The sequence below is a fragment of the Melitaea cinxia genome, chromosome 21 (genome assembly GCF_905220565.1).
Source record: "Melitaea cinxia chromosome 21, ilMelCinx1.1, whole genome shotgun sequence".
Taxonomy (NCBI): domain Eukaryota; kingdom Metazoa; phylum Arthropoda; class Insecta; order Lepidoptera; family Nymphalidae; genus Melitaea; species Melitaea cinxia.
In genome coordinates, this window is record NC_059414.1 from 5,493,797 (window position 1) to 5,520,403 (window position 26,607).

Below are 26,607 nucleotides of genomic sequence, written 5' to 3' on the forward strand. Positions count from 1 at the left end.
TAAATTTACTAATTTATTTGAACAATTTGAAGTCCATAAAAAATCATAAAAAAAAGTTGGAAAATATTTAACGAACTCATAATTTAATAGAAATACAGAAGAAATTGGTTACAATTCATAATAAACAATTCTCCATACGTATATTCTCATTTCGTAAGAACGGAAATCAAAGAATATTATATTATTTCCTTCGAAATCTAAAGAGTAAAACATTTCGCTATAACAATACTTGTACTACTTACAAGGAAGTAATAAAAAGTTAAAGTGGTACGTTTTCATAGTGTCTACTGACTGTGATTTCTACCACAATTTAGTGAAGTATTTTAGTCATAAAAGTTATAATGTCTCATAAAAATAGCTGATAATACTAAGTGAATAGAACCAGTGAATAAGGGGGCGTTTAAGTATTACGTAACGCATAATTTGAAGATTTTTAAGTATGGGTAACAAAAATTTCAAAATATTTTTTTTCCTTTTTTTATTTTGAAAATATAATATAGCTTTCACCCACGGATAGTGTAGCTTCCCAACAGTGAAAGAATTTTATAAAATGCACATGCAGTCGCGATCCTACGGTTGCAAACAATCAAATCTTCCCTCTTTATAATATACGCTCAACGGACTCCAGTAGGATTTTCTGACAAACATCTGTATAGCCTATACATATGTATGTTTGTCATGAGCGCAGAGCGACGTTCGAAACCGCGACCGTAAGCGCAATAGTCGGTGCTGTGACTGACAACGCGTCGTCCATTATTAAAAGATTATATATAAATACAAATAATTGGTTTCTTTTAATGTTCATTTCAACGACAGGTGAATGTTATAAGAGGTTATAAATAAAATGTAACGAGATTGCAGGACGCCAGATGTTTTAACCAAAACGACAGTGAACGGGAGATCTGACACTAATTAACATAAGTACGCTATTAGTGGAGAGGTGTAATACGCTTAGTTTAATAAAGTTAAGATTGTGTAGATTTTTAAAATTATTCAATTACATCTTACTTTATAGGTAATAAACGCGTTTGTTTATATATTTTTTTACGTGCCGCAAAAAATAAGACAGATTTTATAATAAAATTAATATTCATTATAATTGCATTACAATTTGAACAAAAAAGACCAAATACTATAAAACTGTACTAAGTGATTCTGTTACTCGATTATTTTGCTAGCGTTCAGATATTATTTAGTACTTTAATTGAATTGATTTCAACTTATTTTTTTTTTAATTTATTGATTCGCTTATAGAGAAATGTTATATATAATATACATTTATGTAAAATAAATCTGTAGAGTGTCGAAATTTTAAAACTGTTTAAAAACAATAATAAAGTCCACAGGAAGTTCGCTTGTACCTACATAAAAAATAGCGGCCACCTGTCTACCTGCACAGTTCCAAAGCCTTTAAATCTCCTGTCCCTTTTTGCTTGAATATCTAGACATCGTTTCTTTTCGCCTAATTTAACGTCCCGCATAATATTTTCCTTATTCTCTATATCGTCTATTTTACTTATATAATACGCATTTCGCGAAAAGAATTGAAAGGTCTAGTCATATTTTGAAAAAAAGATAGTCATTTGTTTCAAGACTAGCATAGGTATATTTAGATAAGTGTAAAATTAGTCAAAAATAATTTAATAAACAATATAAACAAAAGCATAACATTTGATTATCCAAAAATTATATCAAAATCTAAAATTAAGTCAATTTCCATATATTAGGTACATTTGACTTCCATGTAAAAAAAAAATTAGGTAACTCTTAACACGTATTAGTTCAACACAGGATTAGAGGTTATTATATCACATCAATAACTTATCCTATTATATATTATAAATTATAATTCCTAAGGTTTGAAAGTCACGTAGACAGCTGGAAAGTTAAAATAACAATCAGTCATTCCCACGGGTTCGGAAAATATGTAAATATAAAATATCTTATAAAATACACATGATCCTAGGGCAAGAAACTAATGCTTATATTATACCTAGGTAACTGTTACTGACTGTTATTTATTTATTTTTTGATAAATATACATAGAAATAATACGTATATAAATACAAAGATTACACCCCGACCCAGCCGGGTATCTAACCCGCAACCGGCGGAGCAGAAAGCACTACAAACTGCACCAACGGGCTAATAGAAATAAAACCGTGAAGTACACTAGTGTTTAATAATTTCTTCAAGAACAAATACTAAGCAGTATGTAAGTCACAAAAATCGAGTATCCTTCTTAGCAAATGAATGCGTTTGACACACTAACACCTTATAGGTAGTGTCCCTAAGCTTATTGTTCCTAACTGCTCACGTGGAGTGAATGATGATAGCTGACAATGATTAGGTCATAGACAATGGTAAGGTGGCTTTCTGGATCTATAGTAATCTATATCTATAGTAATCTATATAAATAGTTATATACATATATCAGTAAAATAACGTTATTTTGTTTTGTTTGAACGGATCACCCTCATATTTAAACCTAATTCACATTTGCGCAAATTTGAAATTAGTTACTTGTGTTGCAAGATGGTATTTAAAAAATAACCGCAGGTAGTATAAAATAGCTATTCAGTTAATCACAAATAGTTTGAAATCTTCTGTTTGAAAGAGTAACATCCATTCTTGCTTATAAAACTCCTAGTTCATAATATTTATACGAACATTGTAAAAATTATAAAGTAAATATATAAACATCTCAAAAAGTAAAATATTATAAAGCATTGATAATTGACTTCTTGTGACTCATAAGGTTTTTTAATACGTTCAGGTCAGCGATAAGTTCGAACTTAAATCAGCCTTTGAAAGCGGATTAAAATAAAACAATAAAACTAAATAGATTTGTGAATCAATTCAATTTATCTACACAAAATGCGTAAAAAAAAACTCGTAACCCACAACTGTTATATTCTTACAAACGGAATTACTTAACATAAATAATTTTCGATATTCAAAAAATTATAAAAATGTATATCATCATTTAACTATTGCGATTTTCATTAATAAAAAAAAAATAAAATAAAAAAAAACAGCAAGTAGTTCTTATATCAGCAAATAACATTTAAATGATTCCTATTCAAATTAACTTGAAACTAATGAAACGTGAAATGAACACTGAATAATTAATACATACATCGTCTATCAAGACTTTTATTTTATAGCGAGCGATCGATTTCACAGATACTCGATATATTATTTCATAATACCATAAGAAGTCTGCATTCATGGTTGCACTCGTTGACTTGTCACTTCAAACATTTGCATGTGTTGAGTGGTCGAGTGCTTTAAAGTGACAGAGTGACAGAAGTTACAAGCTGACGAGATTCTTTTATAACATTTGGTGATAAGCTTTTAACGAGAAAACGAAATAGGCACTTACAAAAAACGAAGAAAAAATTAAAAAATCTCTTGATTAAATATAAGCCGTAACACCTGTGCTACATGTGTAGGATGATAAATAAAAGATAAACAATAATACTAGCTCCGAGCACGTAGCGTAACATTTCGTAATAAGCATAGATATACCCAACCGGTACAACAAACTGATCAACTAACTTCTATTAATTAATTTCAATTTATTTTTTACTGATATTGTTGTGTACAAAGGTTTTATACATACATATAACATAACAATGTTTATGCTCAAACGAGAAACCTGCAAGGGCATTATACCTATATGTTTTCCATTCTAATCTGTATTTGTAGGTTTCTAAGCTATTTAAATAAAACATGTACTTGAAGTCCTTAAAAATCCTCAAAATGCAACAAATTTCCTCAAAGTCCTCAAAACACAACATAAGCAAGAAGTAGAATAAATACCGGCTAGTCGCCCAAGCAGCATTCCGCTGAGATGCATCACCGATGACGCATTACCTGTAAGAAGGAATACACGTTAGTAAGATCAATGCAATTTTCTATACTTGAAAGAGATATTTGTAACTGTTTGCATCATTAAAAATAAATTTTATACGTATGACATTTGTAGAGACATAAATATAAGTATTATAACTACAGCTCTGTCACATACAGAAGCAGTATTACAAACACTTGATTTTTTTATCTAATTTGATGTAAATACCTGACGTTTCACCTAGGTCAATTATTATTCAATTTAATGGTTGTGACTCAGTTAATGACCAAAGATTTTGAATTTTAAGGGCAAACGAATCACATATATTATAAATTTATCAACGAAACGCAACGGACAACAGTGTTCATGCCACGCTTGGAGGTCGTTCCTCCTCCACAACTCTGAGTTTACAAAAAAGATTTCTAAGTATAAATGTCAAGTAAAAAATTGACGTCAGATCTTTCTACACAAAGTGACTGATAATAATTAAAGATTTAATCCCATCATCACAATTTTTGTATCTTATTAATATTTTATTACTAAAATCAAAGTAAATTGCGCTAGGTCTAAACTGGTTTGGCCTAGGACCGAGTAGTTTGACCTCGATTCGAGTTTCGACGACGTTATGTTTATATGTCTTCAATCGATAAGCAACATAATAACAATGGAAAACTGATATGTAGTTATCAATACGTTTGTTATAATAGAATTTTATCAACATTGTTTTCGGAATATTTAAATCAAAGTATCTGATTTCACATTATAATTATTTCTAAGAAAGAGGGATAATATTGATATTTTAATTATCGATGGTGTAATTAATCAAGAGTGTGTTGAATGGAATAATTAATTAGTGCAAATTTGATATATACATACAACACTAATTACAAAATTGTTACAACTATGTATAATAGAAGCTATTAAGTAATCATAGAACAGAGGTTTAGTGAATAAATTACCGTAGAAAATAGTCAGTCAGTAAAACTTTTGTCAAATTTGAAAAAAAACAATTTTAAATTAATTATTTATTTTAAACGATATTTGTCAATTAATTTTGTCAAAAACATACTATCAATTTGTCAATAAAATTAAATTCGCCTGTACCACTAGCGGTAGAATGAGTAGCTTTATGACATTTGTTATGGATATATCAAACAAGTAATACTGTGGAGGAACTGTTTCAACAATAGCGTTTTTATCTATTAACAAAAGTCATTAGTCTCCAAACAAGTTGAAATCTTTCTCTATGTACGTGTCATTGGAGATAACATCTGTGCTTTTTGGCAACGTTGAACTAAAAGTAGTTAGAGTTGAAATCAAATGTTAGGGCGTTTTTTTTTCCGTTTTTATAAATCTAATAGCAGCCGTGGTAGTCCTACGTTGTCCAAACAAAATGTGTATTATTATACAAAGTAGGTAGGGTCAAATAACGTTACGACATTATCGAAATTACGACATTTAAAAATACATGTACAAAAAATCCCAAGTAATTCAAAAGCTTTGGAACCTTGAAACTGGAAACAAAACAACGAACAACTAGACTTAATTCGATGATCATTCATTTGACTGTAAAAATAAATCCAATTGAACCAATTAATACTGATTTATAATACAAGTGAAGTAAATGCATGTTCAAGTAAGACAATGCAACAAACACTATAAAGATTGTGGGAAGGCAAAAAAGAATCGCGGAAGAACGCGGTAAACTACAGTCGACTTACTCGTACTATTTGTAGTATTACATAAATGAAAAACTTTTTATGAAACTAACTATGGTATCAGTACTAACTGATTTCGAATAATATTAAGGGTATGTAATGTTTTTGAAGTTTTAGAGTACTACAACTTATTTAGATATGTAAGTGATGGAGTAATGGGGGCTTTTAAATGTTTACCGTTTCTTACGGGAAAGTCATTTTAATAATCTTGAAAGTATAACTTTTTGACTATTTCCATCCCGTCATTTAACTTACAAAAAATAAATAGTGACATTTCTTATTGATACAAGTCAACACAAAAATTGGCACCAGGGCATCATTTACATAATTTGAATCAATAATTATAGCAAACAAGTCATTAACACCAAAATCAATATTTTTCTTACAAATCTGTCACGTCATGACTTTTCTGTTACCATTTATAATTAAGAAAATAATTGGTTTAATTTTTTTATGCATAATTAAAATGGTACGAAACATTTTCCGATTTAACTGTGTTATGCTTTGATCATAATAAATCAAATGAAAATTATTTTTCACCATTTCATTAACTATTACGATTGCACGTTTTACGATTATAGAATCGAAGATTTAAAATTATCTGATATGTTGCAAAAATTCGACCAAGAATCATAGAATAAATTTGAAGATAACAAAGTATGCACCCTTAGTAAAATTCGATTGTTTCTAAACAGTGCGATGGTTTTCTTTTTATACATCAAATTGTAATTTAAAAAACTCGCCACAAACCATTGGAAAGTGACTCGTAGTGTACCGAAAAAAGTAAAAAAGTTGAACAAAGCTGGTCTTACCTAAACACCTGACCGAAAACGACAGGTGTTCGAAACCAATATCGTATACAATCGAACGATTTCGAGCCAGAATCCGAGCAGATGGCCAAAAACATACCACTTTATCTTCGTTACGAAGCGGCTACAGTATAGGCTTTTTAGCCAAACTTTTTGTAAGCCCACATGTTAAGGGTATTTTTTGCGGACGAGTAACAATACATGCTCTAACAAAACTTCAACTATTTACTATAGTTTAACATTTAGGTATTTTTGGATTTATCGTTTTTGTTTCTTGATAGAACATCTTATTTTAAAGTATATTTACAAAAAAAAAAAATATAATTTTGTCTAGTTTTTTTCAAAACTTTGAATATAGCATTACATACTCCTTTACTTGTAACCTAATTTTTTATTCAGACATAATAGTGACATCGTAAAAACTGTTTTAAACTTTTTATTAGAAGCAATTTTTTAAACTTTTTAATCAAAATGTAAAAAAACCGGAAAAAAAAAATTCGGTCAGTGGCAGCTGTCCTTTCTGTAAAACGTAAATAATTTTAAACAATATTGCTTTGGTACTTAAGGCGATATTTCTTTGTTCTTGATATGATAAAGTAAGTAATGAATCAGCAGTATAAATATATGGTCTACATTTTTAGGTCCGATATTAAAGTCACACGTAAAAGGTCAGTGACGAACATGGATGCTTGACTAATCTTGACCTTTAATGGAAATTGAAGTAACATACCATCATGTTCCATATTTCATCCTTTCACGAAAAAGTATAAAAGAACAAGAACTTTGGCCATAAAGAAGAAGCTAAAGGTGGGTTAATTTTATGGGTATCTTTAGTATTTTATCGTTTTTAAGATGTATAATGTTGATACCAAAAATAAATATGTACAATAATACAAATATGAGCATGTGAGGTGAATTTTCACACCTTTGACTGATATGCATACTAGTATAATAAAATACAATACAAAGTTTTAGCTCACATGTCTCATTCATTCGTCTTATTATCAATCCCCTGAACATTTCATTACTGTAATATGCTTTATAATTAGATAATAATTTTCTATTTACTGTGTTTCTGTTGTAAAAAAAAGAATACGGCCTTTTTAATGCATTAAAGTAATAACAATATCGATATCCCTTTACCCTTTCAAAATTGTACCCAAAAGGGTCTGGCGAAGCAAATGATCCGTTTTAAGTTACCTTTTTTAAGACCTCTGAATTTTAAAGCCGAACGAATGAGTCACGTTTCGAAGAAATAAGCCGAGCCATATCAATTAAATACTACCGGTATAACTGTGGAATGCAAATAAAGCGATATTTACTCTAAAGTAGGTTAGATACGCTCGTATATGGAATTAGTTGTTACTCGTGGCTACGCCCTCAGGATTAGTCATACTTATGATATGACCCGTACTCATTTAAACCGTACAATACTTTAAAAGTACTGCTCTAGATTATAAAAACTTGTCAGGATATGAAAACTTGTAACAAACATTTGGGTAGGAAGCAACCATCATTATCATAACCACGAGTATGTAATTTGTCCTGAGCAAATTAATAACATGATAATAAATTGTTTCGGGAAGGAAGTAATTGTGTCACTCATTTGAACGAGCGACAAACATCGAAGCATTAGTCAACACTACGAAAATCAATTAACGTAAGAAATATTTGCCGACGTAGAACGCAATTTACTTGTGACATATTGTACCATCTCGTCACTTCGTATAAGGGATATTAAACAAAGGTAAAATAATATTGTATTTGTTTTATCCTATAATCAGTATTAAGAGGAAAGGATACTGGCTCTTTCTCCATACAAACGTAGTCAACTGTTTCCTCCCTGGATAATGACACGATGACATAGATCAAATGTTTTGTAACATAAAACTTTTAACTGTCACGAGTAGGAGTCTTTAAAAACTAGAAATATTGCCTTATTTTTTTTTTAATACATTTCCAGACACTCGTTAAAGTTAAATGAAGTGTAGTTATAAGAAAGGTGGGATCACAAAAAACAGTAGTGAAGAATATAATATTTCAAATTAGACATCCAAAGCGTTATCATAATTTTCTTGCTATCTAACTCTTTCAAAACTCTTCAAACAGAATATTCTAAAAGTATTTCAAAACAAACGAGGCACAGTTTTGTGTTTTAACTATTCATAAAAATTCATATCGCGTCGTTTGGCATCGCTTATCGTCCGAGCGTTTAAGATGCTTCTGTAATCAGTTTTTGCTCATTGAACTTTCAATTCTTTCTTGTGTATTCTAGTTTCGCTCTGAATTATATGGGTGAGTAGTTTTCCTTTTTAAACTCGCGAACTTTGCTCTCTGTATTCTTTTTAAAACCGTTAAGTTTTCCTTTATCTGAGTTTTTATAAAGGAAGCGAAATCAAGAAAGAGAGAAGAAAAAAATTCGCATTATTTCAAGAAGCGCTTAAGTTAGACATAGTGAGTTATGGTCTCAATAGTGCATTCTCTCGGGAACAATTTACAAAGGAAAGCAAAACTTCTAAAGCTATGCGTGGTGAAGATTATTAGGTCGAAGTTTGCTTGCACATAATTTGCAAATTCCTTCGCGTATGGCGCAAAATACCTTGACACGATTCGAAACGGTCGGTCTTTCGACGGAAATTGATCAAACGGAACTTTGCCCCATACTTGCATTACGTTCACGGGTTACGAGAGACAACATTCCTGAAACCTGACCAAGACGAGATTTGTACCTTGGATTAGACGAGATGAAATCAATTCGTAATCTCATTTAATCTAAGGAATGGAGGAGAAAATTTAATCCCAAGCCGTTGTTTTTTGGTCATCTAGAGCTATCGACAACAATTCTTTCCTAATCTAACAAATTCCAAACGTCAAATTTTTTAGCTTCATCCATCAATTTAGGGATACTAAGAACTCTATATTCTAAAGTACAGTTACAGTTAATATTTCTGAAAGTAATAACCGACTTACAGAGGTAAATAATAATAAAAGAAAAGCTACTGGTCTTGACGCTCACGACCTTGGTGTTTATAGATATCCTAGGTTTTATGAGGCAATAAATTTATAATTCCGGACCACGCTGACGTTTTATGTTTTTATACGTTTACCCCTTTGTTGGAGTTAATTAAAACCATTTACTTGTGTACCGTGTAATTTCGTGTTTTATTAGAATCTACAGCATCTATAAAACTTAATTAATTGCATTTATTTCCGTGAAGTATGAAAGATCTTATCAAGAGACGAAATTATTGACAAAAGTTTAAATGTTTTAGCTGTAGTACCAACACAAGTCAAGAATGCGTTTAGATTTGTAGCAACTCCTCTACTACTACTCCAGTCTAAAATATTTTAATCTACCAACAGAATTAATATAATAAACTTGCGAATGTTTTAACTTTATGCGAATTATTATTAATCTATACAAATAAATAAAATAGGCGTGTCTTTTTGTAATATTAAACTAGCCGCTCTTTAGTAAATTCATATGGATGTACACACGGTACATATACCAAAATATTTTTTTTTATAATTTTTGACTTTTTCTGTCTGTCCCGACTAATCTCTGAAATGGCTGGACTGATTTTTTTTCACTGGCATCTGCCAGCTGATGTAATAAGGAGTAACTTAGGCTACTTTTATTTCAGTTTTTTTTTTGTTTTACAGCTCCGAACTAAACAATAACATATTTTGTTAAATTCCATGCGGATGAGGTCGCGGGCAAAGCTAGATTTAAATATTATCTCGATAAAAGCGCCTCTTGTTGACGCAATGCCTAACAGAGGTCTTTTTCATTAAAAACAATGAATGATAAATGAATTTACAACAACCTTCTAATATAATAAATAGTTAAACACATATATATAAACTGTACCCTTCCATATCTCACTCATTTCTATATGACGTTATCGTTGCTCTAGCATATGGAAACTTGAATATTACTAGCAAAACACAAAGGGCTGAAGTTGCTCAACAATAATCCTAAATGCCCTCGATGCAATCCTCTATATTGTTAACTCGTAATGGTTCTCATATTTTAAGGATTTTTCATACGGAGACTCTTAGCGATTGTCTTATTTTTGACGGGTAGCAATGTATTTTAATACAAACCCACGGACTATTATGGCATTTTGGCTATCTCGCCTGTATTTACCGAATGCAAATACGAAACTATTTACGTAATTACAACCAAATTTTACTCAACAAACATACAAGGTACTCTAATATACACAAATTGATACAACAATAATAATATAGTCAGTACCCTGTCCAAAGTAAACTAAACACGCCTAATTTACATAAGCTGTTACCTAACATATCACACGAGGGGTCAATGATCTCACTGATAAGGATTCAATAACCTCAGACTATCTAACGATGTTATGCAAATAAATATCGTCGTCAAGAGACCAATAGCAGACAGGACTGTGACCAAAAATTATTAAATGTCGTAAATTGTTTCACTTAAAACAATATTTTTAGTTCTTATAGATGATAGTGTTATGTAATTATTATTACAATCATAACGATAATAATTTTGATGTTCTCGTAACGTACAATGATATATAAATGCATCATTCTGAGAAGTATTTTGTCAATATTATTATTTTTTATTTAATTGCATCATAGCTAATTATTTTCAATCAACTTTATTAATATAATTACGTACCCTAGAACCATTTGAAGTTTTATTAAATAAAACACCCCACGTCTTGTTTAACGGTGTGTCAATAAAACGACTGTTTTCAATCAGCAGCGTTCATACGTTGGCGCCTAGGCGATGATTATAATAAATTGAAAACAGATCACGTACACAAAGAGCTCATACATAATCCTTCAATTTCTAAGCGTGATATGCTATTATGTAGCAAAAATGCAAAAGCAAATGTAACAAAAAGCCAAATTCTTATAAAAACTTCATTATATATTTGATAAATGCAATATTTAAAAAAAAATACATTGTCATTCATTTTAAAACATACATAAAGAAACTTATAATGAAAAATAAAATTAAATATATGACACTAAAAAGCTTTGCTTGTTCAAGTGTCACTGAACAATGTTAATAAAATATAATATACGTTTATCTTAAGATTCCTAGGATCGTTGAGTGTCTCAGGCTATATAGTAAACAGAAATTTAATAAAGCGAAGATGAAACTTAGTTTCATATTGTGACACTAGCTAGCTAAAGCATTTATAGTTATCAACATCGTTTATTATTTCATAGGAATTTATTTTATTTAAAATTTTCTTTGTCCCACTACTATAGAGCTCTGGTGCAACTACATATAAGATTAGACAAGCGTAAGATCAGATATTTATATGACCTACATATATTACTTTAAAAGTTATGGTTGCTGAAATATACTATGAAATGTATACTGGCATAATATTGTATTTATCTGTCAGATGGCGCTAATCCAATCAGGAACTACTTTTCAAACTACTGCTTTTTAGGGTTCCTTACTCAAAGGGTAAAGACTTCGTTGTATGTTCATTCGTCCGTCTATATCGTCATATTTTTTTTTAGCCTATTTAAGAAGTCCTTAAAAGACCTCGCTGTCATAGATACAGAACTAACTACGAGTATCAAGTAATCTGACATTAACAAAACTTAATACCGCCAAAACTGCATGAGACGTCTTGTCTTTGTCTTGTTTGTTGTCTTGTGTTGTATATTATATCTTCTTTTTTCGTGTATTTATTAACAAATGATTATTAAAAAAAAAACATTCCATTCTCACCAAAGAACATCACTTACGTACTGTTATACCCGGGTTATGTAAGAGGAATTGCTGAGTCCTGTGACGCTACCGCGTCAGCAATATTGTCATATGATCATTGTTAGAACCTTTGGTAGTCAGTCTAATCCCATATCCCGAAGGCATCGGCTGCCTAAAGATTAAATAATATTCCAATTCTAAATCCTATTCTAGTTCTAGTGAATAAATATAGTTAATGTGAATAAATATAATAAACTTTTAATAAATATTAATAAATAGTTTTTTTTAAAAACTAAAATACTATATGCGTTATAACATTTGGTGGCAGCGTGAAAGGATTTCAAAAGAGATCCCCGGTACGCCTTCCAGTGTGAAAGTGAAATAAAACGTGAAAACAAAATTAATTAGTGATAACTATTTTACTATTTGTGTTATTATACTATTTCTGTGAGAAAAGTTTAACTCTTGCATGTGAAGTGAAAACAAAATATATATACTAGAATAAAATAAAAACTTTATTGTGAACACAAAACCGCAATTATTAAATAAACATTCGTAAAAGTGAATTATCATCATAGTTTGGTCGAACGAGATCGAGCTTGCATCCAAGGCTCCACACTGCAATTGCGAAAACCGATATGCTTCTTATCAGGACCACCGTGGCGTTCTGCGTAACGTGAGTCTGGCTTACGATATACCTACACAATATATTTATAGAATTGAGGTGGGCTTTTTGTAATAGTTTTATACAATAAATTTGTCATTTTAAATTCTAAAACAGTTTGTTACTATTACATTTTTCCTTTTTTTTTCAATATCTTGTGCGTATATTTTCACTGTTTCTTGTTTTACTATATCGAATTAAGTATTTATTACGTATATTATTAATTTAAAAGAACCATGGCAGAACCTAAAGTACCAAAAGCTGCTAGAGTCGAAACATTACACGTACCGACCCACGTTGATTTGCCCTCCGAATCTGAGGATGAAAGACCTATAAATACCGTAGAACAAAGAAAACAGAGAGGAAAAAAGACGAATTCAACTCCCGAGCTGGAACTTAATATTCTTTTAAAATTCATTAAACCATATGACGGTTCTAGGGAAACCCTCAACTCATTCCTGATAAATTGTAACAATGCATATGACCTTGCAACAGAAGTCCAAAAACCAATAGTATTTAAATATATTCTATGTCAGCTCAGTGGCAAGGCCGAAGTTGCCTGTTCCATTAAAGAGTTTATGTCTTGGGAACAACTAAAAGACTTTTTAAAAAATCAATTCAGTGTGAGGAAACATTACTCGCATCTTTTAATGGAATTGCAAGAATGTAAACAAGGGTTGCAGGAATCTGTATCCCAATTCTCTTTGAGAATAGAAACGTGCCTGTCCCAACTTTTGACCGAAATTTCGCTGAGCACGTCCAAAGTCAAAGAGATAGCGGGCCGAACGGCGGCCATGGAAGAGTTAGCTCTCCACCACTTCTTAATAGGCTTACACCCCAGAATCTCTAATATTACCAGATGTAGATCTCCTAAAACATTAAATGAAGCGACAAACATAGCTATTTCCGAAGAACGTATTCAACAAACACTGTATAAATCTACTCCGCGATTAATGACTGAATTAAGTAAACCTATGCGTAGCAGCTTTAGCCCTAAATCTGTACAAAATTCTCAAAAGCCTCAGCAATTTGCTCAGAATCAACCAAATTTACCAAAACGCGACTACCCCAGTACTAGAAACCAAATTATTTGTAGGTATTGTAAGAATATTGGACATTCCATCGAAAATTGTAGGAAAAGAGAGTATAACAATAGAATGTATAATCAACCCTCGTCATCTAGAGCTCAACAACGTGTTAACTTTACCCACGAATGTGTAGAACAACTTCGCGATGAGACAAATGGCGATGATGAAAAAAACTATCGAATGTCTCACGATGGTGTCGTGTGAGACACCCCAAAAAGAAAATCGACACTAAATTAGTTAATGCTAACTTCACCGAATCCACTGAATCCACTGAATCCACTGAATCCACCGAATCCACTGAATCCACTGAATCCACTGAATCCACTGAATCCACTGAATCTTTTAAAAACACTGTATCTAATAAAGCGACTGTATCTTTTAAACCTACTATATCTAAAAGAAACACCGTGTCTCCTAAATCCACTGTATCCTGTAAATCCAATGTGAGTAATAAAATTACTGTATCCACTAAACCCGCTGTACCTTTAAGTAACAAAACCACTGCGTCTTCCGGAAGTCTGTCCACTGAATCTACTGAAACCGTGCTTCCTATTAAAAAAGAATTAGATATATTCGAAATTACTTCTGATCCAACAAAAATATTACTTCCACATATTCAAGTACATACTTCTTTATCTAATAAGCCTCTATCTCTATTAATAGATTCTGGATCCTCAATAAGTCTAATTAAATTTTCTTGCATTCAAAATCTTCCAAAACTTACTCATGAAACCATTAACCTTAAAGGAATAGATCCCGCAGAAGAATGTACCCAAACAATGGGTCACTTTAATCTTAAATTGTATTTAAATAAATCACTACGCAAACACGTATCCTACAAGTTTCACGTAGTAAAAGATATTAACTTGCCATACGATGGAATAATAGGATCAGATATGTTAGACAGTTTTAAATGCGCTATAGATTACAATAAAGACAATCTAAGAATAGACAACGAAGATGTTAAACTACAATTTCGCGAACCAACCTATATTATTCCTCCTAGAACAGAAATGATAATTGAATGCTCAGTTAAAAACCCCGAAATCAGAGAAGGTTTCATTTTGGATCAGAATATATGTGACAATATATTGATAGCAAACTGCTTAGTTAAAGTTAAAGACAATAATAGAATTAATATATCTGTTATTAATATATCCGACTCTTTAATTACACTAAATTCTAATCTCGATCTTCCAATCTCTAGTAAACCAAAACTTCTCGGTGTCTCAAAGCCTGCTATTTATCCAGTTAATTTCAGTAATAGTAATATTAACACATATAACAGAACTCAGTCCGTTCTAGATCAATTAAGAACTTCTCACCTTAATGAAGAAGAAACTAGCGCTCTTTATGATTTATGTTCCGAATATTCTGATATATTTCACTTACCTGGAGAAATATTAACATGCACTACTGCAATTAATCACGAAATAAAAACTAACTCTGATGTTCCTGTACATACCAAATCATATCGCTTCCCCGAAGTACACAAAGAAGAAGTAAGGAAACAAACCGAGATGATGTTAGAACAAGGCATAATAGAACCTTCTAACTCTCCTTGGTCATCACCTATTTGGGTAGTCCCAAAGAAACAAGACGCTTCTGGGGAGCAAAAGTGGCGAGTAGTGATAGACTATAGAAAGCTTAATGACGTCACGATAGGTGACACTTACCCTATACCCCAAATAAATGAGATCCTAGATCAACTCGGAAATAGTAAATACTTTTCTACATTAGATCTCGCCTCTGGGTTTCACCAGATTCCCATGAATCCAGCTGACGCAGTCAAAACTGCGTTTAATATTCCCAATGGACATTATCAGTTTACTCGAATGCCTTTTGGGCTAAAAAATGCACCAGCCACTTTCCAGCGGCTAATGAATACTGCACTTTCGGGGCTTCAAGGCATTAGATGTTTTGTGTATTTAGATGATATTGTCATTTACTCTCATAATCTACAATCTCAAATAGAAAACCTAAGATTAGTATTTCAGAAGTTACGCAAATTTAATCTCAAACTCCAACCAGATAAGTGCGAGTTTTTGAGAAGAGAAGTAGGATATCTGGGCCACATTATTACAGAAGAGGGAGTAAAACCCAACCCAGAAAAAATCAAAGCAGTAACAAAATTTCCCATACCAGAATCTCCTAAGGACATCAAATCTTTCTTAGGATTAGTCTCGTACTATCGCCGTTTCATTCCAGATTTTTCTAAAATTGCAAAACCTTTAACTACCCTATTACGTAAAGATACTCCCTTTAAATGGGAGAACCAACAACAACTTGCTTTTGATTCCTTGAAACATAAATTAACCACTGCTCCTATACTCTGTTATCCAGATTTTACTAAACCTTTTGTTTTAACATGTGATGCCTCTAACTATTCCATCGCAGCTGTCTTATCTCAGGGTCCAATTGGCAAGGACAAACCAATTGCTTTTGCCTCGCGCACTTTAAATAAGAGCGAATCTAATTACAGCACGACGGAGAAAGAATTATTGGCCATCATCTTTGGTTGCAAAACCTTCCGTCCATATATATATGGAAGAAAGTTTCAAATTATCACAGACCATCGTCCTTTAAAATGGTTATTCAATCACAAAGATCCAAGCAGTAAGCTCCAGAGATGGAGACTCAAACTTGAAGAGTTTGATTATGATATTATTTATCGTAAAGGAAAACTTAATTCTGTAGCCGATGCACTATCACGATATCCTGTAAATCCAGTTTATCCTGAAGATATCTCAAATCCCAATAATTCCTCTGATTCAAATGATTGTCTCATAGATCTTGAAGGAATAAATCTTAGTCCACAAAGTGGAGATTTAAACCTTGATTTCGATAGTCTTGATATTCCATCTCCTGAATTATCTTCCCAATTAGATCCACTACTTCTTCCCTCTGCTAATGATCCTCCAACACAAAGCGTAGATATACACGAAAAGTCTGTTTCCTTGCCTACTGATTATCCTTCAGTTCCTAATCAAAATATTTTACATCCTAATCTTAAAACTACTAATATCCCAGTCGAACAAGAGCATACCGACCTTAATGACATAAATATTGACCTAGAGTTGTTAAATCCTTCTACTTCTCCTAATACCAACCCTTCTGAAGAAACTGAAAGTATAAAAATATCAAACGCAGATTATTCGAAATTCCTGAAAGAAAGTGCTAGTAAAAATATACAATATGACACTAAAATAATTGAACATAATGAATCGTTACTCAAATCTCAATGCAAAATTATTTTAGTCCCAACATCTATCGACTTAGACGAGTCAAATCCTTACGTTCGAGATATCTTAAATAGTATTGAAAATTCAAATGAAATCATGTATTGCGAGAAACAGCTTTACTCCTTTAATAAAGTACAATATAAAAATAAAGATACTTACCTGATTTATACGAAAGTTCACCATTTTAACGAAAGCTCTTATTCAGAGATTTTCCAAACTCTGAAACTAGTAAAAAATCACATATTAGAAGAGAATGGTAATAACATAAATGAAATTGGAATATCTGATTTTAAAAACCCATTTGAAAGTAATTCATTTATAAAAATTTATAACATCCTTACTTACTTATTTCATAATATTAATATGACCATTCACATATACCATGATAATATAATTTATCCAACTCCTAGTGAAATAAAAAAGATTTTACGAGAAAATCATGACTTACCAATCGCTGGTCATCTAGGCTCCGTCAGAATGCTTAAAAGAATACAAGAAAGATATTATTGGAAAGGTATGAGACAAGATGTTGAGAATTATGTTAAAAGCTGTTCTTTATGTCAAGAGAATAAAGCTCTGAGAAAGGTTAATAGAGCTCCAATGCAAATAACTACTACCTCCAATGGCCCCTTCCAAAGAATAGCCCTTGATATCGTTGGTCCTCTACCAGAGTCAGGAACGGCAAAACTTAAGTACATAATGACTCTGCAAGATGATCTCACGAAATACTCTGTAGCGTATCCTCTTCGTAGTGTTTCTGCTGAAGAAACGTGTGACTGTCTTCTACACTTCATTTCATTGTTTGGTATTCCAAAAACTATTTTGACAGACCAGGGAACAAATTTTACTGCCGACCTTTTCAAAAAGACATGTTCATTCTTAAAAATAAAGCAGTTGTGGTCAACACCCTATCATCCACAGACACAAGGAGCATTAGAAAGGTCACATTCTACTCTTAAGGAATATCTAAAATCTTATATTAATGAAAACCAGGACAATTGGCCTCGTTATGTTTTTACAGCCATGCTAGCCTACAATACCGCTGTACATTGCACAACGCATTATACACCGTATGAATTGCTTTTTGGGCACAAAGCCTTCATTCCAGATTCAATTTATGATAAAGAACCATATATTACTTATCCGGACTACGTTAAAATGCTCCAACACCGACTTAAGTTTTCTCGTGAAAAAGCTTTCGAATATATTCAAAGATCTAAAGAATCCTCTAAAACTTATTATGATCATAAATCTAGAAAGATTCAGTATAAAGTAGGCGATTATGTTTATCTCAAGAATCATCTGCGACTTCGAAAAGCCTTGTCACCTATTTGGAAAGGTCCATTTAAAGTTGTTAAAGTCCATGGAAATAATACTCTTTCTCTGTTGATAAATAGACGCCACGTCAAACATCATTTTGACGAATTAAAATTAGCAGAAAATATTGAAACTTCTTCTAATTCTCCTTTGTAATTCTATTTTATTATGTTATACTTATAACTTTATACAATCATTTATTATTTTATTAGATTAGATTATAAGATTATTATTTCCATTTCATTCCAGTTATATCATTTGCTGGTACCCACACGCGTCAGCAACACCAAGCTTCGTCCACCCGATCTCTTCCAGTCCCGGCATCTATTTTGATTATGTAGGCAAGTTGAAAATTAATAATGGCCATCTCAGCGTATTGATGCCAATTAACATATCAAACATCAAACTGCACATAGAAAACATTTTGTCCGTTTTAGTTACCGTTAGACATCTCTGTCAACAAACAGATGCTCTTGATAACTCGGAATGCTACAATATGCTTAATCCTCTAACCACACGGTACCATGATATCAATAAGCAATATTCCTCTATTTCTCACTTATTGGACGACAAAATAAAACGTGGCGCATGGATTGGTGGTATGGGTACAATTTTCAAGCAGATTTTTGGTACTTTAGATCAAAATGACGCTGTAAAATATGACAATGCAATAAATACAATACAAAATAATAATAAAGAATTAACTTCATTAGTTAAACAGAATATTCTTGTCACATCGTCGGTAATCTCTTCTTATAATTATTCTCTTCATAAACTTAAAACTAATGAAGATAGTTTATTCAATGCCATTGACAAGCTCTCTTTATCAATGAAAAATGTGTCTGCTAATTTAAATAAATTAATTTTAACCTCAGAAATAAATTCTATTTTAAGTAATTTAGAAACTTCAATCCTTAACTTATCGTTTCAATTAGAAGATTTAATTAATGCTATTCTCTTTTGTAATATGAATACTCTGCATCCGTCTATCATAACACCGAGACAATTATTTCAAGAGCTTGTCGATAACTATAGGCATTTGCCTAACAATATGAAAATAGCGGTAAGTTTAGATTTAAGTTCAATATACTCTATTATAAATATGTCTAAGTTAATTTGTTACTATCTTAATTTTAAGGTTGTATTTGTATTACAAATTCCGCTAGTTGCCCCTCAGGAATTCTATCTATATCATAATATTCCATTGCCCGTGCCTCACGACTCAAATAAGCCAGACTCTTTCACCATGATAATACCGGAGAATAAGTACACAGCGATTACTAAAGATAAACTTCAATACACCAGTATTGACTCTCTTGAAGGATGTAAAAACTACAATTTCCAGAGTTTCATATGTAATATTATGAACGTCTTCTCAGTAAACGCCAACCCGTCATGTGAAAGTGAGATACTCTCCAAAGTGATTACAAAACTACCAGTGCAGTGTAAAACAAAATTTCTAAATGGTAATTTGGATATTTGGAAACCACTAACAAATAATCGATGGTTATTCGTGCAATCTCTACCTACCAAACTGTCTATAGACTGTGTTAACTCCGAGTTGGTGGAAGAAAATATTAAGAGTGTCGGTATAGTTACGCTAACTAAATATTGTACAGCTTATTGTAAGAATACGAAATTGTATGCAAATAATAATGTTTTAAATATTAGTTCACCATTGATGAGTTTCTCTAATTTTAATTTAATCAATGACACATGTTGTAATTTAAATAAATATAAAGAAACCTTTGATAATGTGCCTCCTATTAACTTGCAAAATATAGATTCAGAAAATTTTAACTTTAACTATAACAAAATAGTGAATTCAATTATTAATGATTTGAATAAATTAAAAAATGAACCGCATATTATTAAATATGGGGCCCATTATTCCATTGTCACTGTACTAATTATTTTAGCTATAGTATGTTTTGTTATTTTCAAATTGTATACTAAATTGTATAAATCTGGCAGCAGCCCTACTATCTCTAACTCTCCTCTTCCTACAATATCTAATCCTCCAATTGAAGAAAACGAAGAAGACAGACATACTGACAACGCCGTTTCTAATTCAATTCCCTTTGCTAAGCTAAGAACACATCTTTAAACCATTTCATTAATAATTTTACATAAGTATTAACAATAAACTTCTTTAAAATATGAAGTTTATTTCTTTTAAGGGGGGAGATGTTATACCCGGGTTATGTAAGAGGAATTGCTGAGTCCTGTGACGCTACCGCGTCAGCAATATTGTCATATGATCATTGTTAGAACCTTTGGTAGTCAGTCTAATCCCATATCCCGAAGGCATCGGCTGCCTAAAGATTAAATAATATTCCAATTCTAAATCCTATTCTAGTTCTAGTGAATAAATATAGTTAATGTGAATAAATATAATAAACTTTTAATAAATATTAATAAATAGTTTTTTTTAAAAACTAAAATACTATATGCGTTATAACAGTACGTTATATCGAAGTATTTTCACTTCCTGCACACAAACTCAATACAATACCAACATGACTAATAAGGTAGTACGGCTATCATCATACCATATAAATAAACTGTAACTGTATACCCGTATGTTCAACACGAACAATAAATACAAATATGGATGCAACTATGACATCGAGTGTCTAAATCAATTATTTTTATTAGCCATTCAGCTTTATGCAACTTTTAATTTGTAGGCTTTATCGTGTCAATTATTATCATAATTATTGTTGTGCTTATAAAATAAAAATTAACAAATAGATGTGAGTAATATCTGCTGTGTGGTTAGGGCAGTAAAGAATATAGCTACCCCCTCTCTTCCCGTGGGTGTCGTAAAAAGCGACTAAGAGATAACACAGTTCCACTACCACCTTGGAACTTAAAAAGTCGACCGATGGCGGCATAACCACCCAACTTCTGGCTTTGAAATACACGGGCCGAAGACGACCAGCAGCGTCGTCGGTGCGACAAAGCCTGCCCTGCGGTCACCAACCCGCCTGCCGAGCTTGGTGGCAATGGGTAACACACATGAGTTCACGCCATTTTTGTCGCTAACTTGTGGAGGCCCATGTCCAGCAGTGGACTGCGATAGGCTGAACTGTGTGAAGTATGAGTAACATCGTCACGTTTTTTTTCGGATTTTTAGGTCACCTTTCAGCTTTTTATTTATTAGAAAAAGCAAATGGCTGCTTGCGTTCTTAAAGATAACTGACTGACTGAGAGATTTTCTAGACTTTATAAAAATATAATTTAACATACGAAAATAGCGATACACATACTACAAATATATTTTAAAATATATTTCTCACTATTCGTGTAATTAGTGTTATGAAACATTGTAATTTTTGACTATACAATATTCATTCAATGATTATTAAAACAGTCTTTGATTATTACAATAACAAAAGCTCGAATTATAGCTCGATATTCTGAACGCATGCAATATTTATTATGTTCGGTTTCGATTGTTGTGATTTTTATAACTGGGCAATAAATAATTAATTAATTAACTTCGTTGTAACGTGGTTTTAAACTGTAAATCTGATTCCATTAATTTTTTGTAACATAAACGGAATTTAATTGTGTAGTATTGAACAATGGCATATAATTATTATGAACCTATTTACATATATAATAATGCTTCACAGATATACGGCACGTAATGGGAAAAAAGAAAAACAACAAACTGAAGTGATGTTTGGGATACCGATGTAATCAGTGGAAGGATAGGGTTACCAAATATTTACCTGCCGTTTTTTTCACATTTTTATTATTACGATCGTAAAAGTAACCGTCAAAAAATTGGAAGAGTGAGCTTTGTTGTACCGCAATAAGAATTTTGTGTATTCGAAATACTATTTGTACACTCCTACGTGTCATCCACTGTCTAGATAGGGCAATATTGTCTACATTGGTGGTCATTATTGTATTCATATTAGGAGCTAAATTGCCGTGTAGATATTGCCTTGTTTACTTGTCCAAAGCAATACACTCCATATTTACATATGTCAAAGTACACAAACGTACAGTGACCGTCGACATTTAAGTTAAATATATACTTTACTAGCTGTGCCCGCGGCTTCGCCCGCGTAGAAATCAGTGTGTCACAAAGTTTTCCCAGCAAACTTCCAGTGAAACTATTATCGAAATCGGCTTAGCCGTTCCGTAAACCTTTCTCTCCAAGCCCTCTCTCCATTGGTGAAATCGCATGAAAATCCGTTCAGTAGATTTTGAAGGAATCTTTCACATATACTTTTGAGGACTTTGTTTTATAATACACTAACTGTCGCCTGCGACTACGTCCGCGTGGTTATGAAGATATGCATTACTATTAAGATGTTTAACGCAAATTATTTTTTTATTTCAGTCACTTGAAATACTTATCAAACTGAGTAACTTTTTAAAAGGCACAATTTAGTATAATTTAATAGTTATTTTTATAAAACCTCTCTATACACCACATTTTTAGTTTTATTTTCAGGCTGTATATGTTTCATACAAACTATCAACCCTAATTAAACCCTCTTAGCGGTGGAATATCGCAAAATCTGTTCTTAGCGGACGTCAACTAACTATAATCTACCTCCCTGCCTCATCTTTGTCCATCCTGGATGGATGGACCATCCAGCGGTTATTAAGTTCTCGTGATGAGTGAGTCAGTGACCTTTCTCTTATATATATATATAGATTACGATGTATTATTTGGACACCTTCTCGCTATCTATAGAGCATACATTTTAAATTTCTTTTACTCCTAAAACATAGGACTTTCATACAAACTTCCAACCCCCCGTTTTATCCCCTTAGGGGTCGAGTTTCGTAAAATCCGTTCTTAGCGGATCTCTACGCCCTATAAGGAGCCTTCCTGCCAAATTTCAAGTTTGTAGGTGTTATAGTTTCGGAGATTTCGTGATTTGTGAGTCAACGTACCATCCCCTGTTTTAACCCCAAAAAGGAGTTGATTTCTAAAGATACATTATTTGAACACTTTCTCACCATCTATAGAGCATACATTTTAAATTTCAAATCTCGTACTTCAAAAACATAGGACTTTCATACAAACTTCCAACCCCCGTTTCACCCCCTTAGGGGTCGAGTTTCGTAAAATCCGTTCTTAGCGGATGTCTACGTCCTATAAGGAGCCTACCTGCCAAATTTCAAGTTTGTAGGTGTTATAGTTTCGGAGATTTCGTGATGAGTGAGTGAACTTTCGCTTTTATATATATTATAGATATACGCCGCCAATCATATATTGCTGTAATATTTAGTCCGCCATTCAAGTACAAAAATAATTCTGGCTTCCAGAGAAGTAAATTTCACAAACTTAGTTTCAAGATATTTAACTTTTATACGAAACTCAAAAATACCGCTAGACAATTACGAAGCAACATCAAATTTGTTACAGTCAGATGGACACCAACAAAGGGACCACCATAACATTTGAAAGGGACTGATATCAAGGAAACTCTTATTAGCTCTCGAGTTAAATGAAAACCGAATAAAAGAAGGGAGGATAAGGAGATATTCTCAAAAGCTTTGTAAACCGACAACCATGACACTTAACACACGCCTTCTGTCTGACCTTCATCTACATACAGATAACAAAAGGTCGTGTCATACCAGAGGAACGATATGAATAAATGTGTACATTAAATCAGGATAAAATTGAATGGGAATATCAGCAAATTTAACAAATTGAAACGTAAGTCAGTAGATACAAAATAACATGAAAAAAAGTTTAGTCATACATACATATACAACTGTACATATGTTATTAAAATAATGCCATATTTATACGATATTTAGAGTATTGTATAAAGCTTCATAAATTTAATAAATTATTACATTTAAGTAGCATTTTTGAGCTTAAGATTATGCGGGGAGGCCCTTAAACGATATTATATATTCAATTCGTGAAATGGAGTGAACATAAATCTTGAGAGGTATTCGTAAATCAAACTTTTTGTCTCCGAATCTATAATTCAGGAATTCTGCGTGTGCTCAAGTTTGCCTTTATATACCATTAAGTACATAAATTTACTTCTCAAAGTGAAATTGTCATCAGTATTTATAGTATTTTTGTTAAAATTTAACTTAAATTCTGCTACCAAGTGAATAAAAGGTAGGTACATCTTTCATTTCGTAGTATATATTTTTTTATACAATACTAACTGACCCCGCAAACATTGTTTTGCCATATATGATATTAACCCTCTCAAACCCCCTCCACCCCGCTTATAATTTAGGGGTATGAAAAAAAGATGTTGGCCGATTGTCAGTCCTACCTGATATGCACACAAAATTTCATAAAAATCTGTCCAGCCGTTTCGGAAGAGAATTTTATATATAAGATGTAAGAAGTGCAAAGTTATAAGGTATACAATTATTAGAAAAAGCTCGTGAAATAACTATCAAATCTAAGCTGTTATAATAAAGTAATAAAACTCAGTACCTTACCCTCTTCAAATTAGTTTTATTCTACTTGGTTTTATGAAAATATGTATGACTTTTTTTATAGCCATCTTTTTAAGTTTTCGATTTCAATTGTTAATAATTTAAGTACTTCAACTGAAAATGATTTTTCAAATCGTTTCATTTCATTTACCTTCTTATTGACATTCTGTTGAAATATTTAATAAACTGTTATCAGATCCATATGAATCCTTTATTTAAAAAAAAAAAAAAAAACTTCTGCGACTATGACTATGGCTAAAACGCATGAGTACAAGCCATTTTTGGCGCGAACTTGTGGAGGCCTATGTCCAGTAGTGGACTGCGATAGACTGAAGTGATGATAATTAAAACTTCTGCGATCAAATATGTATTTATATTGTAATATATTTTCTTTCCAATTCAATCGCATCGTTAACTCTCTCACGACAAAAATAAAAATGTCCAGTTTTATTCGGGATAAACCTGGACGAGAAAGACCTTGTTTCCAGAAATCGATGTGACTTACCGAATCATGTAACGCACACCTATACAGTTTACGCTTCAATAAACACCAATGACTGTTGATATAGCTTCTTTTGTCTTAAATATATGAGGATCAAATCTATCTAACACTTTTAAATACTACTACCTATTCAATTATTGAAATTTAATATCATCAAAAGTTTTGCAACAAAAATGTAAGCTGTTGCGCGAAAAACTACACAACATAAAAACGGTCGCCTAGTGAAATTCTTTGAGATTGAATGATTTATTTGCTCCGTGGAGGAGGACCGACGTCGAAAGGGTGTATTTTATTTGTCGTAAAGTACTTTACGAGTTCTTCTCGTTTCTAGGAGTCAGCCCTACCTGCCCATCTCGGACTCGATCTATACAGCCAATAAACCCAATCTTTATATTGTGCGAATGTGTTTCTTTTCATCAGACCCCAAGGTGTTTTCAATTTCGTCGTGAAAAATAAGTAGACTTCGTATGATGGAATTTAATAATGGCAACGCAATAACACCTTCAGAAATTCCGAAATCGGAAATTAAATACGTTCATTTTGTTATTGCGTTGTGTGATTTTCTTTCGACCCTTAAATTCAATAAAACGATGCATTAGTTTGATAATTTTAAAAGATAAATTTATCAAACACATTAGTGGTTTAAGTATTTGCAGGCTGTATTTTTAGATCAAATTACCGTATGATAGTATTATGAATAAGGACACTTGCGGTCTTACTTATAAACGTTTCTTAATTTTTAATCAATTGCTTAGCAACGGATTAGCAAAAACCTCACTTATAAACACTATTTAGCGTTAAGAAGTCGTTAAGTAGTGTTTAAATAGCCGTCAAATTTAAACACTGCCGAGGCATAGTTTAACTCCTGCTAAGCGGCAAGATGGCGGATTTCACATAAATCAGCTGTTCTATTGTGACGTTTGATCTACTACTTGCGTGTGTTTGTTAGAAAAAAAAATTATCATTCTCTGTTCGTTTCTTAACTAAGTAACAGCTAATCAACGTTTATAAGTAAACAAAAGTTAAACATGGATTTGTAGCTTATGAGCGGTTTAACTAAGCGGTGGCTAAGTATTGCTTAGCGAGATTTTTATAAGTAAGACCGTTGAGGTCGATATTTCCAACTTAATTTTGTGGGATATAAAGAAACAGCGTTATAGCGAAAATATTTCTAATTACCCCATCTCTCTGAAATCTATACAAAGTGTCTGGACCAGCAGCGTATGGGATTGTTTTAGATGT